Below are 5,273 nucleotides of genomic sequence, written 5' to 3'. Positions count from 1 at the left end.
CGGAACCCAGGCCGCATTGAGCAGTAATTATAAAAATTTGGGGTCCAAGCAATTATTTTATTAGTTAACTCATGTCACCTCTCAGCTTTTTGGCATAGGGGAAATCATGGCCCTAAAAAGGCTATAACTGTCAGCTAGTGGAGAAGTCATCAGACGTTATGGCTGCTGATTGGACTTGAAGATCGAATGGTCGAGAGCACAAAGTATTTGAATCGTTGGAATCGAACGACAGCGATCAAAAATGCTTAGTGTCTTCAAGCTAAAGCAGTCGACAACCAACATTCTTGGGGGGCAACTGTTAAGCCAAAAATTACGAGTACTACGACTCTCGACACCATGGTGCAAAGGTGGGTTCTCGACAGAAAGGGTTATGGCGAAACCGGCAACTCAGCATACGGTGTCCCTCAAAGTCAAGTTAGTAAGAGCTATATCTCGACAAACTCAGCAGATGAAGATATCTCGATCATCTGAATGGAAGAGGCAGTTACCGAGTAACAAGCAACTACAAGCACGTGCATACACCCACGATGCCACGAATAGCAACGGTTGCCCACGACTCAGAACCATCCACGTGGCAATAGAGTCACGTGCGCGAAGACCACCGGCTAAACGTGGGGTATGGCGCCAAAATTCAAAGCCCACGAAGCCATCATGCATTCAAGAAAAACCGCCAAGAACGTGGGAAGAAAGAACACTATAAATAGAGGAAGCAGCAGCAGAAGAAGGGGTTCCCAACTCAAACTCTGGAAAATTCACCAGAAAGCTCTAATGTCCGCATCAATGAGACTCAAGGAGCAAAACGTGATGATGGAGGAGTATGTTGCAGAACCGACACTTTAGTTTCCCTGCATTTCAGCTTGTTGATTTCCAGTTCTTTTGTGTAGTTTGTTTGTCGAAATCTGCAGTTCATGTAGTTTTCATGTTATTTCAGTTTATTTGACTGTTTTGTAATTGACTCGTGTTCAATAAAATCTAGTTTCACCTGAGTTGCTCGTTGTTGTCGAAAACACATTCATTCACACACAACACTTTGGCAAAACGTTTTCTCAAAAGGACCCTGAAATCTAAACTTCCTTTAGTCGAACTAAGAGGATATTTGTTTACCAAAAATCCGTGTAAACACTGACCTATATATGTATGGCTTAATATTAAAACCATAATGCAACTCCAACTCTCTAAGAATGAGCTTTCACACGTAAGTTATGTTTAATTAGTGACAATTAGGCAAGACTTAGCATGCTCAAACCTAGCCTAACACTATTATTTACAGATAATTGACTAGTCCCAATATAATATACTCGTCTCGTTGTATTAGCCTAATGATAAATTTACGTATAAGTGGTTTAATTATAATTAAAAAAAATCAAACTTGGGCTCGTTTCTTTCTTAATGGCAAGCTTGGGCTCGTTTTATTGGCCTGATAAAAGTCTAGTCTATTGACCCCAAAAAATGTCTAGTCTTGATGCGGAGTTCAGTCAGAATGTCAGATAATTCATCTTTGACCCAAAGAAAGAAGTCAGATAATTCATTACTTATTGGAAAATGGTTGTCGACACCCAGTAAAAAAATCATATAAAATTGAGAAAAGCAATATAAATTACCGGCAAACAATGCATACATCTTAAAACACAATTTTTATCTTTATTTTTCATCCAATCACATTACATCATATATAATATACATTACTTAATTAATTATCACTCATCTCTTCTTATCTATCTAGTAGTCTACATCTTCTATACGCGAAACTTCATTGAGAAAACTGTGTGATGCGATGTAGTAAAAGGTATATAAAAGGTGAAGTTACTCCTAATGTATAAAAATCAGAATTTTTAATTAGTTTCCTTGGTCAACACGAAAAATATATCATAGTTTTCGAAAATGGTTCAAACGGTTGACGGAGAAGCACTCAAATGATTAGCCTATGTAAAGGGGAAAAGACGATTTAAGAAGTTGTCGAATCAAGTCAAAATAGGTAAAAATCGGTGGTGTTGAACCAGCCTAAACCGGGCATACATGATTTATTATTCTCTATTTTTGTTGTTTATTTTTTAACTTACAAAATATACAACTAGGATCGGATGATTTTATATCAATTTTAATTTGACATAATTCTTCTTCCTTTTCCTTTTCAATTAGGAGTAGATCGCATTGCCGGATTTAGTAATTTTTTTTAATCCATTATAAGGCTCTAAAGCTAAGGTCATGGCGACTGTAAGACCTAGGATTTTATAATTAATTAATTTCCAGCTCACGCATAGGATTCCGTGTAAGCGTGAGTGAAACTTGACTTGTGTTTGATGTTTGGACTAATGTTATGAAGACGAAAGTTCGCAGTATGTTTAAGGATAACACTATAGTCATTTTGATTGATAGCACGAGTCATATTCGCACCCGGCTAAGGTCGAGAGTGTCTAAAAAAGGCTATATCCGCTCCTAGAGCATTGTTTAAGAGAATTTTAGAATTAAAGAGAGAATAAGAACCTCTGAGTATTTTTCCCATGACCAGCTTTCCGATACGAAACACTAAACTATACGCTTGTTAGGTTTCGCTTCCCGGAAGTCCGCCGAAGCCAGACTTTAACTTCTCGGGAACTTTAACTAAGACCTTGAATGAAGAGTTTTTCTATTTGGAGCTTCTAAGGAAGTTTCCATCCGCGTGCCTCATTTATTTCGATGTTTGTGATCTTTTTCCTGAAGAAAGTTTCCTCATCCGACGTCGACTACAAAAAGTAGTTTTTCGGCATAAATCGACTCACACGGTCTTTGAGACGTTTTCCTCAATTAAATGAACCTTGATTTGACTTTCGACATTCTGTCGCCGAATACTCAATTTTTATCAGCAGACGAAAGTACCAAAACGACCGGAACCGCAAAATATCGATTTTTCATATTTCCCCCTCTCCTATAAAAAGGGAAAAAATGAGAAAATATCTCATTTCTTCCCAAAAGTGGCCGAGAGCTTCAAAAGTGTCCGTTTACTGGTTTCTGTCATTGAACTGAGTTGGTATGCAATTGAGTTGATTTATGTTCGTTGATAATAGGAATAACATGTGGTTACTCTAAATTGATCATTTGTTGGGCATTGTTGTTGACTGACTTGGCATATAGGCTTTGGTCCTTAAGTGGCAATGAGGTGGGTGTGGTCCCGCGTGATTGTCCCGTCTTTCGAGGCGTTATAAAGTGGCAATGAGGTGGGTGTGGTCCCGCGGGATTGTCCTATCTTTCGAGAAGTTCTAAAGTGGCGATGAGGTGGGTGTGGTCCCACGCGATTGTCCCGTCCGTAGTGGCGCTAAGTGGCAATGAGGTGAGTGTGGTCCCGCGTGATTGTCCCGTCTTGTGAGACGTTATTGATCGATCCATTTTAGTAGCAGCATATAGTTGCATTATAGGGAACTAACATCTGACCATATGTTGTTGGATTTTAGTTATTGGTTTATTGATATCTGATTTGATGTTATATTGTTGAGGTTATTATTATCTGGGCTAATCTATGTTAAGTTGTTGATATATGAGTTTAGTTATATTGCTGGTTTTGTTGATATCTGGATTAACTTAAGTTGCTAGTTCATTTACCATGCTAGGTAATTAAATTTGAATAGCATGATTTTCTCCTTTACATGTGGGAGTTGCATGGAGTTAACCCTTTCTATTTGCTACTTGTTATTTGGGCGCTTAACGCTATTAGGCGATGAAGAGCCTTCTGGCGATGCTTAGCCATGCTGAGATGGAGAAGGTAGGCCTGTCCAACTTTTTTGGGCCCGACCGAAACCGACCGGCCCGCTACCAAAAAAGGCCTTCTCGGTTCGGTCGGGTCGGGTGGCGGGTTGAGTAATGGAAAAAACCGGCTCCATTTGGGTTGGTTCGGTCGGTTACGGTTTGGAGCCTGGTCCGACCGAACCGACCGAACCCATTATAACAAAAAAAATTCACCCGGCCCAATAAGGCCCAAACCCAACCCACCCAAACTAAACCTAATAATATCCGGCTCCTCTCTCTTTCTCTTTAGTCTTCACTTCTTCCTCTTCTTCTTCTTCTCTCAATTCTCAAACCCTCAAACCCGCCGCCGCCACCATCCTTCTCCTCTTCTTCTTCTTCTCCTCTCAAACCCTACCTCTCAAACCCGCCGCCGCCACCACCCTTCTCCTCTTCTTCTTGTTCTCTCAAACCCTACCTCTCAAACCCGCCACCACCACCCTTCTCCCCTTCTTCTTCTTCTCTCCAAACCCTAGCAGCCACCACCCTTCTCCTTATCCTCTGCGCCGCCATCCTCTGCGCCCTCACACATCTCAAACCCTAGCGGCCTAGCCACTCCACCACCACACTCCACAGTTCTCCTCATCCTCCCGCCACCACCCTTCTCCACCTCCTTTCCGCCGCCACTTTAACATCTCCATCACCCATCTCAGAATATCCTCAGTCCTCACACGTCTCAAAAGTCAAACCCTAGCCACTCCACCACCACAGTGCATGGCTTTTTCCTTCACACGTCTCAAACCTCCATGCTTCTCTGATTCGAAAGAGTTTGCTCATCTTCATTGCCATCGATTCTGATGTGAAATCACAAGGATGAAGTGAACAACCTCTTTCGCATGAGGAAAGCACTGGGAAACTTGGTATCTCTGGATGACTGGATCTGATCTGACACTTGTTCTGGGTTTTTTTTTGATAAGCTAATTTCGTTCTTAGTTTAATGAAATTAGGGTTTATGTTGAACCCGATCGACCCGCCTCATAACCCGACCAACCCGAAACCGACCCAAACCGAAACATCTCACGGTCGGTTACGGGCCCAGTTTTGTGTCATGCGGGTTCGGCCGGTGGAGCTTTTTGGGCCCGAAACCGACCGAACCCGACCGGTGGACACCCCTAGGAGAAGGGATAGTAACCGACGGAGCAAGGATGGAAGAAGCTGTATAGTTTCCTCTTAGTAGTTTATGCTTTGAGTCTTCTTCGCTATCTGAAAACTCTGTTACACAAATCATGTTTTCGCCACTGCTTAAGTGTGCGCACTTATTTTGGAAACTTACTTATGCTATTGTAAGAGACTATTATTATATGTCGAGAACGGGTTGTTTAATTAAGACTATGTTATGTATTAAACTGTGTTTAGTTGTTTTGAAAAGGAAAAAAATTATTATGTTTTCTTAGGATTACAAAATAGTCCTTAGACTTTGTTAGATTACTAATGTGACTCATCAGTTGAGAAACCGAGGTGTTACAGAGACCATTTGGACTTGAAATTTATTTTTGGACATTTATTTGGAATTTAAA

Source organism: Lotus japonicus, chromosome 2 (genome assembly GCF_012489685.1).
Source record: "Lotus japonicus ecotype B-129 chromosome 2, LjGifu_v1.2".
NCBI classification, from domain to species: domain Eukaryota; kingdom Viridiplantae; phylum Streptophyta; class Magnoliopsida; order Fabales; family Fabaceae; genus Lotus; species Lotus japonicus.
Note: the sequence above shows the minus strand (reverse complement) of the source record.